This window comes from Palaemon carinicauda, chromosome 8, assembly GCF_036898095.1.
Source record: "Palaemon carinicauda isolate YSFRI2023 chromosome 8, ASM3689809v2, whole genome shotgun sequence".
NCBI lineage: Eukaryota > Metazoa > Arthropoda > Malacostraca > Decapoda > Palaemonidae > Palaemon > Palaemon carinicauda.
In genome coordinates, this window is record NC_090732.1 from 132720465 (window position 1) to 132744361 (window position 23897).

Sequence of the window (23897 nt, forward strand, 5' to 3'; positions counted from 1 at the left end):
TTCTGTGCGCCGATCAAGGCCTGCCGAACCCTTTTGCCCTTCGACATTGCTTCTCCCCTGGGCTTGGGAGCTTGCAAGAGGTCCCAGACTGGGAGGACGACTGGCACGCACAGAAGTACCCTCACGCACCACACTGACACTGACACTAGCACTTGGCACTGCTTATTACCACCCACTGCACTCTTGACCTTAAGTTCCTTGACTTCGGCCATAAGAGACTTATGATCACTAACCACCGACTCCACTTTGTCACCTAAAGCCTGAATGGCACGCAAAACAACAGACATATCAGGTTGAGGGCAAATAGTAGGTTCGGGGGTAGCCACTACAGGGGGAGGAAAAGGTAGGGGATCATGAGGTGAGGAAAAAAGTGAAGAGCGAGAAGAACTCCTCCTAACTCTCTCTCTCTCTAACTTGGTTGAATACTTAAGAAATCGGACAAAATCAAGTTCCGAAAGTCCGGCGCATTCCTCACATCGATCTTCCAACTGACAGGGTCTTTCCCTACAGTCAGAACTAGCGGTGTGAGGATCTACCGAGGCCTTCGGAATACGCCTATTACAAGACCTACATCGTCTATGGGGTGGGGCTTGTGAAATGTCAGACATCTTGAATCAAAGAGTTAGCCAAGTAGGGATTCCAAATCAAGCAAAAAGATCGTTAACCATTAATCAGAACTAAATAATAGCTATCTAAGCTAATATAGAAGTTTTCCAGTAAAGCAACAGCCGAAATCTGAGAGAAATACTTCACCAAAAGCCATGAAAATACTCCAAGATCATAAGCGTATCCCAAAACGTCTTGCCGGAAGCACGACAGAGGAAAAATTGAGGAGGTGTCAACAAGAAGTACTGTAGTACCTGGCCACAGGTGGCGCTGGTGAGTACACCCCCTTCTAGTATTGTGATAGCTGGCGTATCCCTCCCGTAGAATTCTGTCGGGCAACGGAGTTGACAGCTACATGATTATCGGGTAAGTTTAATATTGAAAATTGTGTAATTTCATTTGTGGGCAAATGATTATGATGGAAATGCTCTCCGTTCAGTGTAAAACTAATGTTACTCTTGTGAAATTGGAAAATAACAGCGAAATAATGCCTCAGAGGTCTGATTCTGACTTAATTTTTAGGGAAGACTAGCCTACTTTCTACTGCAAAGCTTCTGTAAAGATTGCCATGACAAAAAGTGTCAATCATAAGGTGAGGAATTATTTATAATTTACTTTTTCATAATGTAAGAATTTATTTGTGATTTACTTTATCATAATGTAAGGATTTATGTGTGATTTACTTTAAAGTTTGTGACCTGGGAAGGTGGGGTCTGGCTAGGGGTTGTGACCTGGGAAGGTGGGGTCTGGCTAGGGGTTGTGACCTGGGAAGGTTTGTGACCTGAAAGGGGGGTCCAGGTGGGTTGCCTCCCGGCTAGGGGTGGGGACCTGGGAAGGGCTGGGGGTTCGAGGGGCTTGCCTCCCTGCTAGGGGTTGTTAACTGGGAACTACTAGGTTAGGTTAGGTTGGTTTGATAGGTTCTGCACTCTTAAAAATCCCAAAAGTGTTAAATAATCATGTTTTGGCCGGTTTTCAGCCACTTATATGAACCATATATTTTTCTAAATGGTTACCTTGTGCTTATTTTGCATCTCTAACCATTATTATTGCTGCAAATCACTCGTTCATGACATTTCCCCACCCAAAGAATCCCTGGTTTCCCACTGGGGTCCCCCATAATTGCCTTTAAAGAAGGGGATCCAAAAACTCATGAATAGGTGGTTTGCCCCAATAATCATGGTCAGAAACGTATAAAACACAAGATAGCGAGTAGGAAAAGTATATGGTTCATCTATTTGGCTGGAAATTAAAGTATCATATATTTGCCTGGAGAAGTACTGATTTAAAAGCTTAAGATAGAGATGAATGGCAAAATCAAACTGAAGAACTCAGCGCTAATAAGCGTGGGAAATGATGATGAAGTAGATTATATGTATCCAGTAAATTCATACTGTACAGTATATATTGGAGTGTCACATAGGCTATGTAGGTATATTGAGATGTGATGTTAGAATTTGTTCTAAAATATTTTCAACTTTTCATGATGATGATAATAATAATAATGTTATTCATTGGCACTTTAAATGTATGCCTACCAATGGCTGAAACTCGTGTTTTCTAGATACAGCATTTGTGAAAGTTTGATGACCTGTCAAATTAGGTTAGGTTTTCAGTTATGAGCAACAGAGAATGCCAATTACTCAGACTGGACCCACAACCCATCGTTTTGTTGCCTTATAGACCACCAGTGCATAAATAAAGCCTCTAAAAGACATGATAGGTTTGGTCGCTTTGTCAATAAAATGCAAAGCCATTGAAGAAATACTTCCTCATTGCGAACATTTTTACGAAGTTGAGAGAGATAGGCATTAATTAAAAAAAAAAAAGTATTTATTGTTGAATAAGCGACTGTAGTACTTTCATAGCTGAAATGTAATCAAGATATTTTCAAAACAGAAATAGCCAGCAGTCATTATTCCAGCAGTAGCAAATAAGGGCAGTAAATAGCCAACTGCTGCACGGTTACACAACGAATAATTTATTTCAAGTTCAACTTCAACTGTCCAAATGGCTGTGAAAACATTTTATAAAACTCAGGCATTTTCCATTCATCGTACGCTGAAACTATATATACTTACACATATGGCCAATTGTCTAATGTTATTTTCAAGTATCTTTTCTGTTATTCTGCTGGTGCATGATAAGAGGGAATTCCTTCCACACGTCACAGACTCACGATTCACTGAAAACTCGTCCAAGGCAGCAAATTTTTGAAGGGTGACACACAGTATTGCCATTTGAAGTGAGATTTGGTTTTATAAATGCAGCCTAAAGGTCACATGAACATCTTAAATGTCCTTTAAGGCTGCCGGAAGTTATTGTGGAGCCTTCAGGTTGCACAAGAAAGGCTTTATTCCCTTTGGAAAGAACTTTAAACTACCAATATCAAACAGCAACACTGACACATGCTAGCAAACTACTCCGACGAAATTTATCTCACTTATTGTCCTGAATGTAAATGAAACATGATAGAAATTAACATCTTGTAACTGATGATAATAAGTATTATATGATTTGTTCATATATTGACGACATTTACCGTAAACAGAAAGCTTAAGAGAAATTTTTCAAAGTAAAATTTTTTTCTGTGATTGGTTAACCTGTACACCAGAAATACAACATCACTTCACCAGTAGTGTTTGTGAACCTGTGATCGTTCTTGGTGTACGAAGTATATCGAACGCGATTTATCGTTATATTGGGTGTTATGACCTTAAACTAGTGAAGATTTGTGGTGTTTTGTAACGTATGTATTTAACTATTTGCCATTGTTTAGTGATTGTATAGAAGTAACTTAAGGAATTCCCCTTAATTGTTGGTTATAATGTAGAACTGACCTAGCATGACGTGAGATTCCCTGATTTAGCCACTCCATGAAGCATTTAGTGGTTAATGTAATTTTTGAAAAATATAGTTTTCTCCCAATTGTATCATTTTTAATCGTATTATGGTAATATAGATAAGAAAAAAAGGTGAGACTGGCCTTAATGTAGCAAGGACATGTTGGCCTAACCCTCACTTCAGCTGTAACCTAACCCATCGTAGGGTAGTCTCAATTATTATTATTATTATTATTACTTGTTAGGCTACAACCCTATGTGGAAAGGCAGGATGCTATAAGCCCAGGGGGTCCAACAGGGAAAATAGCCCATGAGGAAAGGAAACTTAAGGAAAAATAAAATATTTCAAGGCAAAAGACATAGATGTAAGATGGAACGTAAATGGAAAAGAGCTAAATCCTCACAAGCCAGAAATCTATATAAGGTAAATGTGTAGGAGAGCTCCGCGGAAGATCTTAAAGAATTTAAACACCTACAATTCACTATTATATCATATAGAACGCTTATATAATAGTCAATATATGAGCAGCTTCTATTTAACGATGATATTCGTGTGTATAGTTATGTTTCACTTGGATTTTTTCTAAGTGTTTGTTTTTGTTTACTGTGTGATGTCTTGGCTAAAATGAGCTGTTTCACCGCCTTACTGCGTATGGCAGACTAGTTCTCAATGCTATTCTAACCAATAACAGGTGTTTACTTGACGTCACACTGTTTGAAAACCAATCATGGCGGTTTTTACAAATCTAGCCAATGCTGACACTTATTACTTCACTTATCCCTGCTATTTTTCCACCAGTTACCACAGTTTACGTGAAGTTCCGCGGAGGAATATTTTTGCACGTCTCGGATCTCCCTTCAAACTGAAAAGCTCATTTTGCCGTGAAGTATGGAGCAATTAGCAGGACCTTCATCCCGTTGCGACTGTGTCACTTGTAACAATTGCTTTATTTCTTATGGGGATTTTTGTGTACATTATTCAGGGAAAGTTGATTTGCTAATTGCATTTGCTCAACGTCATGGTTTGATTTTGGCAGAGAAAAAGTGCCCTAATTGTGAAAATGTGTGCCGTATAGATTACAACAAATTAGCATTCCGGTGTGATCGTAGTGTGGTTACTCGTGGGAAAAGGAAGAGGAGGTGCAATTTTTTCGTGTCTTGTTTCAAAGGTACATGGTTTGGAAACGCAAAGTTAGATATTCAGACTAATTTGAAGTTTGTGTTCCTTTTTTTGCAAAAGGCGTTTTCATTTGAATTTGTTTCGTTTAAACTGAAACTCAATGTGGCCTTAAGGGGGGGTCGCAGAGGGGCGGAGGCCCCCCCCCCCCCCCGGTAGGCCTAGGTAGGGGTACAGGGCCCCATAGGCTAGGTTAGGTGGGTGTCTTAGGTTCAGTGGTGCCCTGAAAATTACTGTGGCCTTAAGGGGGGGTCGCAGGGGGGGCGGAGCCCCCCGGTAGGGCTAGGTAGGGGTACATGGCCCCCAGAGTAGGGTAGATAGTTGTATTAGGTTCGGTAGTGCCCCGAAAAATAACTTTTCTCCTCCTCCCCCCACCCAAAAACCCCGCTTCCCACTGGGGTCCCCCATAATTGTAGTAGTAGGTTTATGCTTACATTTTCTGTGTAAGAGTTAGGTGGTTGTAGGAGGATTATCTCACAGTTTCAAGGTAACTGTAGCTCTAATTTACTGTTTTCTTTCGTTTTCTACTTTTAGAAACTTTTAAACCGAGCGCGGAGGTCTCCTACACAATTACCCTATATAATAAGGTCAGAAATGAATATAACATCCTGTTAGAAAAAAGAAAATTCTACAACGGCGAAAGTGAAAAAACTAATAACATGAGGGAGTTTAACAAAAACCTAGATGATTTGATAGGATTAAAGAAAAAACATATGTCGCCTGAAAATGTCTGTGCAGAGAAATTTGTTATATTCTTCAATGGAAAAATTGATAAAATTTATAGAGGTTTCCCCCAAAATCACTTAGAAGGACAGTCAGTTATGCCAATGAAGGAGGGTAAGAATTTGAAAAAATTCAAGGAAATAAATATGCGTGACTTGTTAAAGGTTATGAGAGAGATGAAGAATATATATTGTCTAAACGACCCTTCCCCCAAATAGCTCAATAAGTGAAGCTCCAAACAAGCAAGTTGTATATAATACAGTATTTACTTAAACATTATTAACCTAAGTATATCACAATCTAGTTTTCCTAGCTCTGAAAATACTGTGTTGATCAAACCAATATAGGCTACAAAGGAAAGGTGATGTAAACGAACTAAATTCACATAGGCCCATTTCAAATATATCCTACATGTCGAAGCTTATTGAAAAAATCATAAGTGAGCAATTATGGGTGCATATTGATGAGGTATTAGAGGTATTCCCGGAAAATCAATCGTTCTATAGAGCTAATCACTCAACAGAAACTACCTTATGCTCAATAATGAATATGATAGGTCTTCTTGATGAGGGAAAGTGTGGAATTTTGATTGTTAGATCTTAATGCTGCCTTCGATACTGTTGTGCACGAGTACTTACTTGACGACTTTAAGTCCATTAGAGTGACTAAGGAAGCACTGGAATTTTTGCGAAGCTACTTAACGAACAGGAAGACTACTGTAGAAGTTTCTAGAAACTGATCTAGTGAGAGAATTCTTATGTAAGGTGTACCACAGGGTAGTGTTCTGGGCCCTATCTTGTTCACCGTATATACTACCGAGCTATCACATACAGTGAACCCTCGCTACTTCGCGGTTCGACCATCGCGGATTCACCACTTCGCGGATTTTTTCCATAACCCATATATATACAGTAATATATATATATATATATATATATGTATGCATGTATTTATGTATATATGTAGGTATGTATATGTGTATACATATAAATATATATATATATATATATACACACACACACACATATATATATATATATATATATATATATATATATATATATATATATATATATATATATATATATATATATATATATATATATATATATATATATATATATATATATATATATATCTAAAGTAGGAAGATGTGATGTAGTTCTAAGGGAAAAGTATGGGAAATATGTCTGGGTAATAAGCAAAGCTCTACCTCCAGTTTGTTTCTACATTATGATCAGAGATAAATGTAAACAAAACATTGGTTGCCATTTTTTATCGTGCTTTTTAGCATGTTTAGGAAATGCATGATATAAAATCACCTTTAATATTTGTGCCTGTTTTAGTTTAGGGTACTGTAGTACATGCATTAAGTGTTCTGTACATTAAAGGGTAGTTTGTTAACAGTACTACGTACAAGGGAAGGTTTTAAAAGTCTGAATATACATGTTGAATAAATAGGTAAATATGGTGTCACTACTTCGCGGATTTTCACCTATCGCGGCCGCGACTGGAACCTATCTACCGCGATAAACGAGGGTTCACTGTATCTTGAAAAAACAAAAAGCGGTCTTTAAACTATATGCAGATGATACTCGGTTCTACCTTTCAATTTCTGGCCAGTCAAAAGGCCTCATAACACTCTAGTGGTAGTATCTCAACAGGTGGCTGGTGCCCAGGCCTGGTAGAATTAATATGCTATTTGGACACCACGTATCTCTGTCTTGGAGGTGATACAGTTGTATTTACATGGATACATTTTAGCCTAGGCATATCCTACCATGCCAGGTCCTTGAAAGTTAGTATTTTTTAGTGATATTGTCATTATCATATCCCCCTACGCCTATTAACGCAAAGAGCCTTGGTTAGAGGTTAGATTTTGCCAGTCATCTCTTATCTTGAGCTTTTAATTCAATAGGCCTACTACTCTATTCAGCACCTCCTACTTCACGCTTCATAGTTATCAGCCATGTAGGCCTGGGTCTTCCAACTCTTCTAGTGCCTTGTGGAGCCCAATTGAAAGTTTGGTGAACTAATCTCTTGGGGAGTGCAAAGAGCATGCTTAAACTATCTCCCTCTACTTATCATGATCTCATCCATATGTGGCCCTGGTAATTTTATACAATAGCTCTGCCAGCAAGTTATCAAATCTAAGTACTTAAACTAAGTCCCTCGACTTCATAACTCTTAAATTCCTCTTCAGACTGAGCTCTCGTTTGTTAGTTTGTATGTTAAAAACATAGATTATGTCATTATTACATCATTGACTGTATTCTACCCAGCAAGACGTCACCCAAACTTCATAGTTTTTAACCAATGACAATTATCTACATTTTACTTGGGACTAGCATTTCAACAAAATTAGAATCACATGACTTGAATACCCAATCACGTGACAGTTTTACTAGGAAACATAACTTTTCTCCACTTTTCACACAATTTCCACCACTAATTTTTCAGTCTTTTGAGAGCCATGGAGGCGTGTGAACCTTCAACATCTGATGCAGTTTCTCATTTACTATCTACTTTGACATCAATTTCTATGGATTTAACCCAAGTTCTTGTCTCAATTGTTATTTAAATTGTAAAGATTTTTTTTGTATTATGGTAACATCAAAAGAATAATGAAGTACTGCCAAGATTAGTGTTATTAAAAATGAAAGTGACACTATTTGCCCCACCTGGGGCGCTAAGTGCCGACTTGATATTAACAAAAAAGCATTTTGGTGTGACAGAAGGCATGTTGTATTGAAAAACAAGAAGAAAGTAGAAAAAAGGGGTATTTTTTACGTATCCATTTTTAAGGGAACTTTGTTTGAAAAGTGTCATTTAGATATAGAATCTAATTTTTTACTTGTATATAGTTATATTGTTGTTAAATCTAGTTATAAATTTGTTGAAAATGTATTAAGAATTTCTCACAAAACTATAAATGATTGATGCTCATTCGTTTGTGAGGTTGTTGTGCATTGGTTATTGAGTCGGAAAGGTGAATCTTGCCTTTACCCTCTGATATAATATGCAAGAGGTTGCAGTGATTAAAAGACAGGTCTTGATGGCTTGGGTGCTGGGTAGAGACTGCCCTTTATTCATAGCTACATGGGACTACATGATACCACATCCCCCTTATCACATACAAAGAATTGATTACACATAATAACTAATCTGGCATATAAGTACAAAGAGATAAACGAGGAAAGTTCCATATTCAAACTTATTCCATTGTTTTCATCCCTTCACAATAAACATGCATAGTACAATTTGTGATTGGGGATAGTAATATAAACATAATAGCTACTGTATTATCTTTGCAGACTTTGGTCCGAATAGTGTTGGTTACAGCAGGGCAGTCATAAATATGAAAATAAATGGCAAATTATAATTTTTTTTTTTTTTTTTGATGCAAAGAACAACAACACCCAAAATATATTGAAACAAAAGGGAAACCTGATACACATGTAACGAGTGTTCGAAATGGAGCCTGTTCTCCAGTCCGAGACTCGTAAATTTTAAAATAAAATTCATTATTCTGGATCACTTATCAGTCCTGAGACTGATAACTTTTCTTGAGTTTCAAACTCTGGTAACGACCTCTCAGAATTTTCGGTCATGAAACGAGGGGGGTGGGAGTTGTATATTATTATTTAACTTAACACTTTATGGGAATTTACAGTATGTGACCGCGTTACTTTCAATATATCTGGATGGGGTTTTCACCAGCCTGCCTGACTTGGTATACACCGCTGTCGGGTCTGTAGTGCTATCACTAGGTGCGGGTCTTTGGTGGGTTATTTCGGTCTCACTAGGTGGCGGCAGCGATATATCGGCGGGTCGTGGTGGAGGCTGTGCTGATGATGTTGGAGCCTGCTGTCGGGTGATGGGTGGTTCTGTGTTTGTCGCGAGCGGTGTCGGACGGATGTGGGACCGGTTCCTCCTGAGGCACGCTCCGTTTTGGGCTTTCACAATGTATGATTGGGGTTCTTCTGACTTACGTACCACTCTGCCTGGCACCCATGTGTGGCAGGCCTTGTCAAATATTCGGACTGGTTGTTCGGGTTGGAGATCTGTGAAGTGCCGTTGTGTCCGATTTGGTCCTAGGCGGTCCTGGAGGTGGTTGAGGGTCGTGATGTGTGCGAGATGTGGTTCGTATCTGCCTGGTAGGTCAGTGGTCACATTGCGACCAAACATGAGCTCTGCGGGGCTGGTTGTCTTATTGTCGATCGAGGTGGCCCGAAAGTGGAGTAATGCAGTATGCATATCACCGCCTGTCTCAAGGCATTTTTTGATAATCGCCTTGCATGTTCCAACTGCGCGCTCCGCGAGGCCATTGGACTGAGGGTAATGTAGGCTTGATGTGATGTGCTCAATACCCCAGGCTTTTGTGAAGTCCCTCATGGCTGCTCCCATGTATTGAGGTCCGTTGTCTGAGACCAGGGTTTTGGGGCATCCGAACAGCGAACACAGGAATTTGAGGTGGTTGGCCACACTTTCAGATGACAGGTTTTTTAGTTCGGTGACTATCGGGAATTTTGTGAAATAATCAGTTGTGATCAGATATGTCTTGTGGCCAATTTGGAAGATGTCCGAAGCGACTTTGATCCAGGGCATTGGGGGAATGTCATGATGCGTGGTTTCACTAGGACTTTGCTGGGGCTGGTACTTCTGGCATATGTCACATGCCCTGACCTTGTCCTCTATATCCTTTGCAATGTTGGGCCAGAATACACACTCCCGTGCCAGGGCTTGTGTTTTTGTGATCCCTTGGTGGGACCGGTGGAGCTGGTCCAGTATCCGGCCTCTGACCTCTTTGGGGATGATAACTTGTCGCCCTTTGAATATGACTCCGTCTTCCACGGCAAGGCATTCTCTGTATGAGAAAAACTGGCGGATATCGGGGTGACAGCCTTTTACTGAGGTAGGCCAACCCTCGATGATAGTATGCTTGAGAGTGCGCAGCACTGGGTCGGTGTCAGACCTATGGCGGACCTCTTCCAAAATCTGGGGACCAAATTTTATGAGTGCAACTGATATCACGTCGATGTCGTCTAGTTCCAGTCCGTCCACTCGTGTATCCAAAGGGATTTCCTTGTCATTTTGTGGGTTAGGAAGGCGTGATAGGGCGTCGGAGAGTACAAGGGTTCGTCCTTCCTTATACTTGACCCTCATGTCATACCCCTGCAGTTTCAAGAAGAGACGTTGTAGTCTAGGTGGGGCACTGATCAGTGGCTTCTCCCAGATATTAACGAGGGGTTTGTGGTCAGTGACAGCTTCAAAGTCTCTTCCGTATAGGTAGGTATGAAATCGTTGCACGCCGTGTACTAGTCCAAGGGCCTCTCGCTCGATATTGCTGTAATTTGCCTGCGTTGGTGTCTTGGATGAGGGCCGCCCCGAGGCCTTTTTGCGATGCATCGACTTCAAGAGTCACGGGTCGAGTTGGGTCATAGTAAGACAGCGTGCTTGATGGTGCTATTTGGCGTTTCAGGTGTTGATAGGTGGATTCATGATCTTCTTCCCATTGGAAGGGCACATCTTCCTTGACCAGATCTCGAAGTCTTTGTGACTGAGCTGAGTAATGTGGTACATAGGGGCTGAGGTAAGTCATTACTCCCAGGAATCTCTGTAGTTCCTCTTTATTGGAGGGTGACGGCATGCTATGTAGGTCGTGTACCTTTGATGGGTCTGGCATCATGCCCTTGCTGGTATAGCGTGTTCCGAAAAACTCAATTTCTGGTTTTGAAATGAGCATTTCTTCGAGTTTAGGCTGAGTCCGTGTTGGGCTGCACGCTGCATGAACCCCATCAGGTTTTTGTCGTGTTCTGACTGGTCTTTCCCACATATTGCCACGTCATCAGCGATGCCAAACAACACCTGGGAGATTCTCGATGATGGAGTCCATCCTGGCTTGAAATATGTCCTGGCTTACATTCAGCCCGAAAGGTAGCCTTATCCAACAATATCGGCCGTGTGGTGTTCGGAACGTTGTCAGTAGTTGTGAGTCCTCGTGTAGCGTTATACTCCAGTAGCCTGTTTTGGCGTCTAGCTTGGAGAACACTTTCGCTTTGGAGAATACCGGGTTGATCTCTTCTAGAGTGGGAATCTTGTGGGGACATCTTTTGAGGTTTTGGTTGAGCCGCTTGGAGTCCAGGCAGATCCGTAGGCTTCCATCGGGTTTTGTGACATACACAAGGCTGCTACACCAGTCTGTGTGTGCCGTTACGCGTCTGATAACCCCCCTCTTTCTCCATAGTGTCAAGCTCGGACTTGATGCGGGGCTTCAGGTGGATACTCACCTTACGGGGCGGATCACAGAAAGGTATCGCGTCATCCTTGAGGTGGAGCATCGCGGGCTCTTTTAGTTTGCCGATACAGTCAAACTGTGCTGGGAATTGCGCTTTTAGTTGTTCGACTGACCTAATAGAGCCTTGTTGGCTTGGTTGCTCAGGTATTCCAGTAACATCGTTGACATTGATATCCACAATACAGAGTTTTTGGCATGAGGGAAGGCCAAGTATGGCTGGACCAGACACATCAACCACGAAGAACTTTTCTTGCGAGAATGCTGGGTTGCTGAGTTTGCGGACGCTGAGCATTAGTGACCCTAGGCAGGGAATATTGTCACCACTGTATGATGTTAGTCTTACTGACGGTTCTGGGGATAGTACGAGGCTGGTGGGTGCATCACCAAACATTTGCTTGTATGTCCGCAAGGGCAGCGTATTGCCACCGGAACCTGTGTCGATTTTGAGTTTCAGGGGCCCTAAGGCTAGGGGGTTTTCATGCTTGACCATGAGCTTTGAGAATGCTTCTCGTTTCGGTGCCACTCCTATGTCGGATATCGTTATCATGTCGAAGTTTGGCATATCTGTTTCTTCATCAACATTAGGGTTTTCATTAACCATGACTTCGTGTTGCCTATGGTTAGGAGCCCGATTCGGCCGTCGGTAGGAGCGCCCTCTTGTCTTGCTCTGACGTTGTGTCTGCTGCATGTTGTCTCCTGGCATTGTTCTGCCTCCATCAGTTTTGCGGCACATCTTTTTCCAGTGCCCCTTGATGCCACAACCACTGCATCTGTCATTGTAAGCGGGGCATGACCTTATGGGATGGCTAAGCCCACAGTTCCAGCAGGGGTTGTCCGTGTTGTAGTTTGTTCCGTGGCTCATTGCTTTCCCTTCGAATTGCATCCACGTTGGTATGGCTTGTACTTGTGTTCTCAGAGCTCATCTGTATGGAGCGTAATGATGCCGTGGAGGCCGCAATGGCCTCGTATTCCCGACCTCTCTCTAGAACGTTGCTTACAGCATAGCCCTTCAGTTTAGTTAGGAGTTCTTTCCGAAATTCTTCGAATTGTGTTCGTAGTATGGTCATTTCGATAAGTCGTTCGTTGAGTTCTCTGTCTTCAAACTCGCACTTTGTCGCTTTTTCACGGAGTCTGGCCAGGAATTGACTGATTGTTTCAGCAGGTTTCTGTTTGGTATCTGCAAATTCGAGGCGGTGAACTCGGAAATTTATTTTGACCGTTGCATCAACCTCACTTTCAACAAGCCTCCATATGTTATGCGGCACACGTTGCTCCTGTTCAGTGAGGCCGCTCGCCAAGATACGCCTCATGCCCTCATCGCCGAGGGCAATTTTAATTTTAGTTGCTTGCTTGCCCGGGTCTGTGACTTCCTGGTCTTCGAGGTATAAGTTCATGCGCGCCTTGAATGCACGAAGCGACTCGGCCAGGGGCTGGTGAGCCCAGTCCATACTTGGGCATTTAGGCTGGGCCATGATTGGGTTTGGTTTCGAGTGTTACACAATAGATAGATAGTGATTGGATTAATAACACAGTTTACGGTTCACAAAGAGAGACATATAATAAGAGTATGGAAATCAATACAAAAATTTGTCACTGGTAGTCGGCACGGTTTTCAGTTTTGTTTACACTGCTGAATGTACGTCGTTGTTTGGCTCATTTTGTGAAGTAGTGCGCGGATAACAATGGCCGAAATACTTGTAAGTAATCTATTCACAACTTTCTTCACTATTCTCACTGTAATCACGGTGCACTAATGTCCATTCTATGCCATATCCTGACGATATAAGTTATGTACGGTTGTTATCTGTGCCGGTATGAGTCTTTGTCCAGTTGTCGTTGGGTGAAAATGGCGTCATCTGCGGCCGTTGGTAATAAACTTGGGCTGATTATGAGTCCTCTTCTCAGTTATTATGGACAGGAGAGGTATGTAAAGTGTCTCTATGGTCCGGGTTTGTTGATGGAATGGCGTGGGTTGCGTTACCACGCTGTCACCATGATATAATATGCAAGAGGTTGCAGTGATTAAAAGACAGGTCTTGATGGCTTGGGTGCTGGGTAGAGACTGCCCTTTATTCATAGCTACATGGGACTACATGATACCACACCCTCCAACTTAGGTAGCCTAAGTACACAAAGGGTTTTAGACTGTCTTATATTTAATATGACCATGTAAGGGGGGGGAGGCAAAGCTCCCCCCCCCCCCCCAAGCAAGGTAGCAAGGTAAGGATATGGCTACTAGGTTAGGTTAGGTAGTTTGTTTAGGTTACCTGGTGGCCTTGTTTATTGCTAATTCTACATGTGCCATTATTCGTATGTTAGAACGGATTCTTTAATTCATTCTCCCCCAAAAACCCCAATTTCCCACTGGAGGTCCCCCAAGATTGGAAAGGTTAACAAATACTGTAGGGTAAAAATACTGTTCCTCTTCAAATGAAAGGTCAGTTTTCAATATTAATCTTACCTGATAATCATGTAGCTGTCAACTCTGTTGCCGACAGAAATCTACGGTCGGGATACGCCAGCGATCGCTATACAGGTGGGGGTGAACACCACAGCGCCATCTGTGGTCAGGTACTCCAGTACTTCTTGTCAACACCACCTCAATTTTTCCTCTGTCGTGCCTCCGGCTAGACCTACATGGATACGCTGTTGATTCTGGAGTTATTGCTCACGATTTGGTGATGTATTTGCTCTAGAGTTTAGCTTTCGCTATTCAGGAAGTTTTATCATTAGCTTAGCTAGCTTTTGGAATTAATTTGATTAATTATGGTGACGAAGAGAGTATGAACTCTCTTTCACTTTTAAATGGCCGACCCTTCCCTTAGACGGAAGTGTTGGTGTCGAAGAGAGTATAGACTCTCTTTCTTAATTTTGCTTAACAAAAGTTATAGATTTATTTTATATCTCTCCGCCTTTTATAGGCCTCTTCGATTAACTTCCTTTTATTATAAACTTATTAAAATTAATTTTTATATTTGTTTATATTCGACCTTTCCTAATAGTAGGCGGTCTTTTCTTGGAACCGAAGTTAATTAACATTGACCCCGTTATTTCGTTTTTACCTGTTAACATATTATGCTATTTTAATGTTTTTGAAAGAATTTCTTTGATAGTCTCGTACTGTTTTCAAAGTTGAACTAACGTTTTGTTTTGTCTCTGCAGTTGTTGACGTTCAGAACGTTCAACTTGCGCTCTATCGTTACGATAGAGAGAGAATATTCACGGTGTCACGTTGCAGTAAGAGTAAACCGATTCTAGCGTTTTGTTCATTCTTTCTTAGCTTAATGGTTTTAATTCTAATAAAGGAACTTTTTATTTGGGAAATCTTTCAGTTTTTTTCCTTTAACAATAATATGTTTTAACGATATATATAATTGGGCTCATCTCTCAGGTTCTAAGTCAAGAGAGAGAGAGAGAGAGAGATAGAGACGGAGGGAGAGAGAGGAGGATAAACGTTTCGTTCAAGCGAGTAACGTTGTTATCGTTTTTGCTCTTCTCCCTAGTCTCTTTAGGGGAAGAAGGTAAACATTTCTAGAGTTTTATTCTTGTTCTCAAGCTTTATGCGGTGAGAGATTTTAAACGTAGTTTATTTGATCTAGTGTTTAGTCTCTTTCCAGCCACTGAATTATTTATCTTTCATTATATTTTTCTGTTACATTGTAATTCTGTTTTCGCAATTACTAACTTTTAAGGAAGGATAGAATTGCGTGTTTCAGGTACAAACCACTTAAAGTTTCGAGTTCAGTGAAATAAGTGCAAACAGAAAATCAAAAGTGATAAAGTGATAAGCGCAAAGTGTTACAGTGTTGCGTTCGAGGGTTCGTCTGTTCGTGCCAGTTGTTCGCCTAGTCTGGGACCTCTTACAAGCTCCCAAGCCCAGGGGAGAAGTAATGTCGAAGGACTTATGGGTTCAGCAGGCCTTGATCGACGAACAGACGTTTCCCTCCGTGGTTTCGGGTGTATCTACACACGTTGCCGACGTGATCACCCCACCCACACAAAGACGAGAGAGCCCTTTTATTCCTCGTCTGCGGAAGAGGTTTCTCGCAGAAACCATGGACCAAATCTTGCAGCTTTTAAGTGCAAGCCGGTCCCTTCCGCGCAAGTCCAACTCCTAGGTGATGCCATTAGCACTGGGTCAGTTCGGACTTGCTGCAGTACGACAACTGCACACCTCCCAGAGAGGCAAGGTGGTATCGCAACAGGCAGTAACTCCGTCTGTTGCCGCACCAGCTGTTTTAGACCCTCAGTCTCAACGGACAGTAGCTCCGTTTGTTGTTGTCTTTCTTAAACTCTAGTGGTCTATGCTGCAGACAATGCAGTCTCAGCTTGCGGTGTTGATGCAGGAGTTTCAGGCAGAGAAGGTTAACACACCTCCTCCTGCGAGCGCTCCTCCACCTCTACGCAGTCCAGCCTGCCAGACGTATGATGTTGAGGTTCCTCAAGCTACCTCCATGCGTGAGCTGCCGCATTGGGAGTTGCCAGATACCAGCGCTGTGCAGCAACCTCCACTTTCCTTGAGGCAGGAGCCTCTTGCCACGCGGCAACCTCCTCAACACTTGAGGCAGGAGACTTATGCTTTGCAGCAACCTCCTCTACCCTTGAGGCAGGAGCCTCATGCGTTGCGACAACCTCCTCCATCCTCGAGGCAGCAACCTCTTGCGGTGCGACAACCTCCACCATCCTCGAGGCAGCAACCTCAACTCCACCTCTGCGCAGTCCACCCTGCCAGACGTATGATGTTGAGGTTCCTCAACCTACCTCCACGCGTGAGCTGCCACATTGGGAGTTGCCAGATACCAGCGCTATGCGGCAACCTCCACCATCCTTGAGGCAGCAACCTCAACTCTTGCGGCAGCCACCTCCACTCTTGAGGCAAGAACCTCAACTCTTGAGGCAAGAGCCTCAACTCTTGAGGAACCTCATGCTATGAGGCAGCCGCCTCAACGCATGCAGCAACCGCATTCTTCACAGCATGAGCCTCTCTCTGCGCAGCTACCTCCTCAACCCTTGAGGCAGACGCAACTCTTGAGGCAGGAACCTCACAGGAGCCTCATGCTATGCGGCATCCTCCTCAAACCATGAGGCAGGAGCCTCATGCTATGCGGCATCCTCCTCAACCCATGAGGCAGGAGCCTCATGCTATGCGACATCCTCCTCTACCCATGAGGCAGCCTCATGCTATGCGGCATCCTCCTCAACCCATGAGGCAGGAGCCTCATGCTATGCGGCATCCTCCTCAACCCATGAGGCAGGAGTCTCATGCTATGAGGAACCTCATACTATGCGGCATCCTCCTCAAACCATGAGGCAGGAGCCTCATGCTATGCGGCAACCGCCTCAACCCATGAGGCAGGAGCCTCATACTATGCGGCTTCCTCCTCAACGCATGCAGCATAAGCCTCTTCCCTTGCAGCTTGAGCCTCATCCCATGCAGCATGAGCCTCATACCATGCAGCATGAGCCTCATTCCATGCAGCATGAGCCTCATCCCATGCAGCATAAGCCGCACGCCATGCAACATGCTCTGCTTACCTTACAGCATGCTCTACATACAGCATGCTCTGCATACAGCATGCTCTGCATACCTTACCGCATGCTTCTTAGTCACACATCTTTGGTTGTTGCAACCTCACTAGACTGTCAAGCAGTTTCATAATGTTGCCTTCTAGTCTGCTGCTTTTGCACCAGTGAAACCCTCACTGAGAGAACTTAGCTTTTCTCGGATATGGTTCCTGTAGATGAGAAAGTGCTATTCTCCCTCCTTCTGATATTCCCTTGAGGACTCTGTCATTTGGAGAGGAGCCTTTAGCTGCTTAGCCTCCTATGGACTTTTATTTAAGCATAACATGCTTCCAGGGAGGGTAATGGTTCCACTTCAGTCGCTAACCCCGTCTGTTACCACACCTGCTCCCATAGACCTTGAGCTGTGTTGCAAGACATGCAGTCCAAGCTTAGTCCTTGTTAGAGGATTTTTTGTTTACGGAGTCAGTGTGTCACTGGGAAGACGTTCAACAACCAGCAGAAGTGACTTGTTGTGACGCAGTGCGGCAACCTCAGCAACCCGATAAGGAGTTGTCTGTACGACCCAGACAGTCTAGACAGCTTCGGGTTGTTACTGTACTTCCTCGCTTCCCCATGGTTGACAGTTCACAGACTGTGCAGCAGTACCATGATCTTGTGTCCGGCTCCGTCAGACGACTAGCTTTTAAGAGCTCCCACAAGTCGTCGCTGTCTGGAGATTCTCAGATGGACTATGGATCTGACCAAGGAACTGGGCCTCCTGGTCAATTTTGAGGAGTCCCAGCTCGTCCCATCCCAGACCATTGTCTACCTGGGTATGGATCTTCAGAGTCGAGCTTTTCGGGCTTTTCCGTCGGCCCCAAAGATCTACTAAGCCCTAGATTGCATCCAGAGCATGCTGAGAAGGAACCGATGCTCAGTCAGGTAGTGGATGAGTCTAACAGGGACACTTTCATCGCTGGCCCTGTTCATCGAGTTAGGGAGACCCCACCTCCGCCCCCTTCAGTATCATCTAGCGGCTCACTGGATAAAGGACATGACGCTAGAGACGATCTCAGTTCCTGTTTCCGAAGAGAGGAGGTCTACTCTCACGTGGTGAAAGAACAGCTTTCTTCTCAAGGAAGTATACCTTTGGCTGTTCAGAAACCCGACCGCCGTCTCTTCTCTGACGCATCAGACACGGGCTGGGGTGCGACTTTGGACGGACAGGAATGCTCGGGAACATGGAATCAGGAGCTAAGGACACTTCACATCTATTGCAAGGAGCTTTTGGCGGTTCATCTGGCCTTGATAAACTTCAAGTCCCTCCAGCTTAACAAGGTGGTGGAGGTGGACTCTGACAACACCACAGCCTTGGCTTACATCTCCAAGCAGGGAGGGACTCATTCGTGGAAGTTGTTCTAGATCGCAAGGGACCTCCTCATCTGGTTAAAAGATCGAAAGCTTACGCTGGTAACGAGGTTCATTCAGGGCGATATGAATGTCATGGCAGATCGCCTTAGCCGGAAGGGTCAGGTCATCCCCACAGAGTGGACCCTTCACAAGAATGTTTGCAGCAGACTTTGGGCCCTGTGGGGTCAGCCAACCATAGATCTGTTCGCTACCTCGATAACCTAGAGGCTCCCGTTGTATTGTTCTCCAATTCCAGACCCAGCAGCAGTTCACGTGGATGCTTTTCTGCTGGATTGGTCCCATCTCGACCTGTATGCATTCCCGCCGTTCAAGATTGTCAACAGGGTACTTCAGAAGTTCGCCTCTCGCAAAGGGACACGGCTGACGTTGGTTGGCTCCGCTCTGGCCCGCGAGAGAATGGTTCATAGAGGTACTGCAATGGCTGGTCGACATTCCCAGGACTCTTCCTCTAGGAGTGGACCTTCTACGTCTACCTCACGTAAAGAAGGTACATCCAAACCTCCACGCTCTTCGTCTGACTGCCTTCAGACTTTCGAAAGACTCTCAAGAGCTAGGGGCTTTTCGAAGGAGGCAGCCAGAGCGATTGCCAGAGCAAGGAGGACATCCACTCTCAGAGTCTATCAGTCTAAAGGGGAAGTCTTCCGAAGCTGGTACAAGGCCAATGCAGTTTCCTCATCCAGTACCACTGTAACCCAGATTGCTGACTTCCTGTTACATCTAAGGAACGTAAGATCCCTTTCAGCTCCTATGATTAAGGGTTACAGAAGTATGTTGGCAGCGGTTTTCCGCCACAGAGGCTTGGATCTTTCCACCAACAAAGATCTACAGGACCTCCTTAGGTCTTTTAAGCCTCAAAGGAACGTCGGTTGTCCACTCCAGGCTGGAATCTAGACGTGGCCCTAAGGTTCCTTATGTCATCAAGATTTGAACCTCTCCAATCAGCCTCTTTTAAGGACCTCACATTAAAAACTCTTTTCCTCGTGTGCTTGACAACAGCTAAAAGAGTAAGTGAGATCCACGCCTTCAGCAGGAACATAGTTTTCACATCTGAAACGGCTACATGTTCCTTGCAGCTCGGTTTTTTGCTAAAACGAGCTTCCTTCACGTCCTTGGCCTAAGTCGTTCGAGATCCCAAGCCTGTCCAACTTGGTGGGGGACGAACTGGAGAGAGTACTTTGCCCAGTTAGAGCTCTTAGGTACTATCTAAAAAGGTCATAACCTTTACGAGGACAATCAGAAGCCTTATGGTGTGCTATCAAGAAGCCTTCTCTTCCAAGGTCTAAGAACTCAGTTTCTTACCTATTCAGGCTCCTGATTAGGGAAGCACATTCTCATCTGAAGGAAGAAGACCTTGCTTTGCTGAAGGTAAGGACACATGAAGTGAGAGCTGTGGCTACTTCAGTGGCCCTCAAACAGAACCGTTCTCTGCAGAGTGTTATGGAAGCAACCTATTGGAGAAGCAAGTCAGTGTTCGCATCATTCTATCTCAAAGATGTCCAGTCTCTTTATGAGAACTGCTACACCCTGGGACCATTCGTAGCAACGAATGCAGTAGTAGGCGGGGGCTCAGCCACTACATTCCCATAATCCCATAACCTTTTTAACCTTTCTCTTGAATACTTTTTATGGGTTGTACGGTCGGCTAAGAAGCCTTCCACATCCTTGTTGATTTGGCGGGTGGTCAATTCTTTCTTGAGAAGCGCCGAGGTTAAAGGTTGTGATGAGGTCCTTTAGTATGGGTTGCAGCCCTTTATACTTCAGCACCTAAGAGTCGTTCAGCATCCTAAGAGGACCGCTACGCTCAGTAAGGAAGACGTACTTAATAAAGGCAGAGTAATGGTTCAAGTCGTCTTCCTTACCAGGTACTTATTTATTTTATGTTATTTTTGAATAACTAATAAAATAAAATACGGGATACTTAGCTTCTTTGTTAACATGTATGCTGGTCTCCACCCACCACCCTGGGTGTGAATCAGCTACATGATTATCGGGTAAGATTAATATTGAAAAATGTTATTTTCATTAGTAAAATAAATTTTTGAATATACTTACCCGATAATCATGATTTAATTGACCCACCCTTCCTCCCCATAGAGAACCAGTGGACCGAGGAAAAAATTGAGGTGGTGTTGACAAGAAGTACTGGAGTACCTGACCACAGATGGCGCTGTGGTGTTCACCCCCACCTGTATAGCGATCGCTGGCGTATCCCGACCGTAGATTTCTGTCGGCAACAGAGTTGACAGCTACATGATTATCGGGTAAGTATATTCAAAAATTTATTTTACTAATGAAAATAACATATTTAGAGAAAGCACAAAGTAATTCTTCAGAAAAAAAAAAAAATAAAATTATTAGGGGCCGAGCTATTGTATAGAATTACCATGGCCCTTGAGTAATCTCTCATATAGTTTCTTTTCTAATCCTGACCTGACATTTAACTCCCCAATATTCTTCTGAGAGCTTTTTTTCAAATCTACAAAATCTGTTGGCAGGGCCAAATTATGCTGGTGAGAGGCCCGCTTTCCAACACTCATTGTATATAATACAAATTATAGGTGTTACGTAACCGAAATACAAACCACGCTATTTAAATAGGGTATTACTTTCGGCGTAGCTGAAATGGCGAGCTACTAGCGAGGGGGTGGGGGGGGTTAGCTAGCTACCCCTCCCCCCTCACACACCGGTGAACTAGTTCACTTTACTTTTGGCTCGGGTGATGGGCAAACGTGTCTGCTTCTACCCTCGCTTTGGCAGCCATTAATGCTTTTTGTCTTTTACTTACTTTTTCTTATACTTAATATATATGTAAACATTCTTTATGTATATATTTGTGTATAGAAATATAGTAAGTTTCCTTTTCAGTGTTTGTGCTGTGTGTGTAGTGTACGACAACGTCACCGGCGTAGTACCAGGACACCACGGTTTCACTTCATGGGGCGCGGCCTCTCCCTTGGTCCTTCGGTCATTCCTTTGGTTTCCGATAATTCGGCCGACGTGGGGAATCGTCATCGCTGGACTTTCTTCATTCATCTGTTTTCTCCGCTGTTCCTCCTTCCCTACGGGGAACTTGGATTCTCAGAGAAGGGAACATGGGAGTTTAGATTGACTACGGTCTCTCTCTCTACTCGAGGTCGTTCACCCTTTTACTACTACTACGTACTATTACAGAAGCTTCTCTCCCGTGCGGGTTGGGTTGCTATTCCGTTTATTTGTCTCAATTATTTTTAATGAAATCTAATTGTTTTTTTAACTTGTCAGCATTCTTGGAGAACACTTCCCTTCGGGGGTCAGTGGTTCTTACTTTTTGTGAAAATTCTTAGATGAATTACATAATTATAATTCTGTTATAATTCTGTTTTTGTTACAGTTCTCTCCCCTCCCCCTTCTCCCGTGAATGTCAGTGGGGGAGGAGGACGCATTCTTAATTTGTAACTCTTATGTTTCTATTCCCTCTGGGTTTTCTCCTCGGGGGTACCCCCCGGGGGAATTTCTGTTAACTAATTATTTATTTTATTTTCCCAGTTAACGGTGCAGTTTTTCTTCGTTTGCCTAAAGTGTGCCAACGAAGCAGAGCTGCCCTGTTGGCTCCTGGGGAGTCTGCTGTTGCTGCCGTCTCTCCAGGACATCGTCATGGGCGTGTTCCCTTCTCTTAGAAGTTCTCCCGTGACAACTGTCAGCTCTTTAGTTCATCTTAGAATGCTAAGGAGGTTCGCCTCCAGGGGTAGGTTACTTCCCTTGCGAGGGAGGCTCCCTTCCCAGGTTTGAGTTTTTTCCCCTGCAGAGGGGGAACTTCTCATACCTTAATAATTCCTGGATGGGTTTTCCTGGTCCTCAGGCGGTTATGCTCCTGGTGCGACCGCACTTGTAACCATGCTAAAGGAGCTGAGCGGTTGCAAGGCCGAGCGCTGAAAACTTCAAGTGGCTATGATCTTGGGGCTGAGCGGTCGCACCTGCAGCTATGCTCAAGGGGCTGAGCAGCTGCAGGATCTGTCTTGTGACCTCTCTCGTTCGCGAGGGAGGCCACTCATAAGGACTCCTCTTCGGAGGATTGCTCCTTATAGGTCAGCTTGCTGATCCAATGGCCCTAATGGGCGCCATCACCAGTGTCTTCAAGTCTCTTCTACGAAGTGTTCACCTCTCTCGTTCGCGAGAGAGGCCACTCATAGAGACTCCTCTTCGGAGGATTGTTCCAGTTTAGACCAGCCTGCTGTTCGGGACCTCTCCGCAGTTTGTTCGCCATCTCCTAGACCTGCTGACCTGCCGTCTCCGTTCCTGGCTGCTGACGCTGTGGGCGCCCATGCACCCCGTTATCCAATGGTCACCAGTCCCTTCAGGGCAAAAGGGGCTTTCTCACACTGTAAGTCCCTTAAGTGTCAGGTATCCCCTGCGTGCCAACGTTCTCCTGCGCGCAAGCGCTCGCCGACTGTTCCTGCTGTTCCTGAGACTTCCATCCAGAGGAATCCTGTTCCAGGGACTATTCCTGAGTTAGCGCACAGGCGCTCACCAGAACTTCCAGTGTTGATCGTCACAGTTCCTGATCGTCCTGTCAGCTGTCCCTTCATCCTAGCGCGCGCTCGTGCTCGCCGACGATCTTCTTACGCTCGCAAGTGCCGACGATCTTCTTTCGCGCGCAAGCGCCGACGATCTTCTTGGCCGATGATCTTCTTTCACGAGCGAGCGCTGACGATCTTCTTACGCGCGCAAGCGCCGAAGATTTTCGAGCGCTGTCGATCTTCTTACCCGCGCAAGCGCCGACGATTTTCTTTGGTGCTCTAGCGCTGACGATCTTCTTACACACGTAAGCCCCGACGATCGTCCGCGCGCATGCTCCGATGGTTCCCCGCGCCGACGATCTTCTTACGCGCGCAAACGCCGACGATCTTCTTGCTCGCACAAGCGCCGACGATCTTTAAGCGCTTTTGATCTTCTCTCGCGCACAAGCGCCGACGATCTTCAAGCTCCAACAATCTCGTACACACGCGCGCCGACATTTCTCACGGGCTCTTCATTCTGTTCCTGCACGTCAATCTGATTCCTGCTCACCCTATGAAGTCTCGCCCGTGCGCACGCGCAAGAGTGTTTTCAACGGTCTCTTGCGCGCGACTCCTGGGTTTTCACAGCGTGTTCCCTCTGCCGAGTGAGGCCTTCTTCCACTGCAACAATGGGAGAAACCCCACCTCGACCAGGAGAATCGTTCCGTGTTGGGGCGAGAAGAGCCCTCAGACTTCGTTGTTGGAGTCCCGTATCTCTCCTAGGAGGGAACCGAAGGACTCTAAGAGTCCCCCCAAGTAGAGCCTTTGGGGACGGGAGACTT

At 44.3% G+C, this 23897-nt stretch overlaps 2 long non-coding RNA genes across 3 annotated transcripts in view; one reads left to right on the forward strand and one right to left on the reverse strand.

Moving 5' to 3' along the window:
• LOC137645947 (uncharacterized) overlaps positions 1–3017 on the reverse strand; it is a 113778-nt gene extending 110761 nt beyond the window's left edge. For both annotated transcript variants that reach the window (XR_011045365.1, XR_011045366.1), the window contains exon 1: positions 2685–3017. This is a non-coding gene — a long non-coding RNA (uncharacterized lncRNA). The remainder of the gene's footprint in view (positions 1–2684) is intronic.
• Positions 3018–3231: 214 nt separating this feature from the next.
• The window catches only part of LOC137644989 (uncharacterized), a 330813-nt gene continuing 310147 nt past the window's right edge, over positions 3232–23897 (forward strand). The window contains exon 1 of the long non-coding RNA XR_011045249.1: positions 3232–3352. This is a non-coding gene — a long non-coding RNA (uncharacterized lncRNA). The remainder of the gene's footprint in view (positions 3353–23897) is intronic.